We start from the raw sequence: 1,140 nt of genomic DNA on the forward strand, positions 1-1,140 counted from the left end.
TACGATATTGCACAAATAATACAAATAATACGGAAAAGTGCAAAGGAATAACTTTTCATCAGTAAGTAACTAGATAATAATTTTTAAAACTTAGTTAGAGCAAAATTTTTGGCGGGCGACATTTTGTCATAGATTAAAAATTTAAGATATGACATTGGGCATGAAATAAGTGTTGTTAGTAATATTTGCTGGCGTATATTTTTATAGTATAAAATAATAATTTTACATATTTAGAAAAGCATAAAATCATGATATATGAAAATCAATTACTTAATCACCAATTTTTTTTTGTTAATTGATTTTAATCAAGTTTTAAATTGATATTGTATAAGCTACTGACTGGAGCGTAGGTATAATTGAATTATTATTTATTTATCTGCACTAATATTTTAAAGAGGAAAACTTTGTTTGTTTGATTGTAATGAATAGGCTCATAAACTACTGGACCGATTTTGATGAAATTTGGCACAGACAATCTTTAGACCCTGAGAATGAACATAGGCTACTTTTTATTGCGAAATATGGGGCGAAGCCGGGGCCGACCTCTAGTTCAGAGATAAGTAAAATTTAATATTTTTTCTATTCAAGGTTTCCATGTCTGGGCCGTGAAGAAAGGGAAAAATGGGTAAAATTTGTCCAAAACAACCGCAGTGAAGAAACCTGGTTACCATCCGATAGAACTTGCGTCTGTTCATTGCATTTTCGCGATGAGGATAAATATACCACAAAAGCGGGAAGGCGTTTTCTAAAGAAGTCTGCTGTTCCTTGTATTGATGTTAGTAATAATAATAAAATTTTACGGATTTGTATAACAAATAAAATATTATTTTAGCCATCACTAACATTATTATTATTTTATTTATTTTAGCCGAAGGTGTGCTACAATAGTATTGGCAATACAAGCAATTTCTGAGCCGGGAACATGTTCTGAGGAAAAAAAAATAAACGGCTTTTATTTTATTTTTTTCTAAAAAAGGCTCACTTTGTAAGGAATGAAACTTCCCATAGCCCTGACTGAACCTAAAACGCGAAAAAAATTAAATTATACCATATGACGTCACTATTTACATCATCCTATATTATATGCCAGATATTGTTAGCCCCGCGTAGTAAATAATAAATAATAATAATATAATAAAT

General features: G+C 30.0%; 1 long non-coding RNA gene across 1 annotated transcript; it reads left to right on the forward strand.

The window, feature by feature from the left end:
* Positions 1-2: 2 nt before the first annotated feature.
* LOC123698520 lies at positions 3-833 on the forward strand. Its single transcript, XR_006752416.1, has 2 exons — positions 3-61; positions 589-833. It is a non-coding gene; the product is annotated as an uncharacterized LOC123698520 (long non-coding RNA).
* Positions 834-1,140: the final 307 nt, after the last annotated feature.

Source organism: Colias croceus, chromosome 16 (genome assembly GCF_905220415.1).
Source record: "Colias croceus chromosome 16, ilColCroc2.1".
Lineage (NCBI taxonomy): Eukaryota > Metazoa > Arthropoda > Insecta > Lepidoptera > Pieridae > Colias > Colias croceus.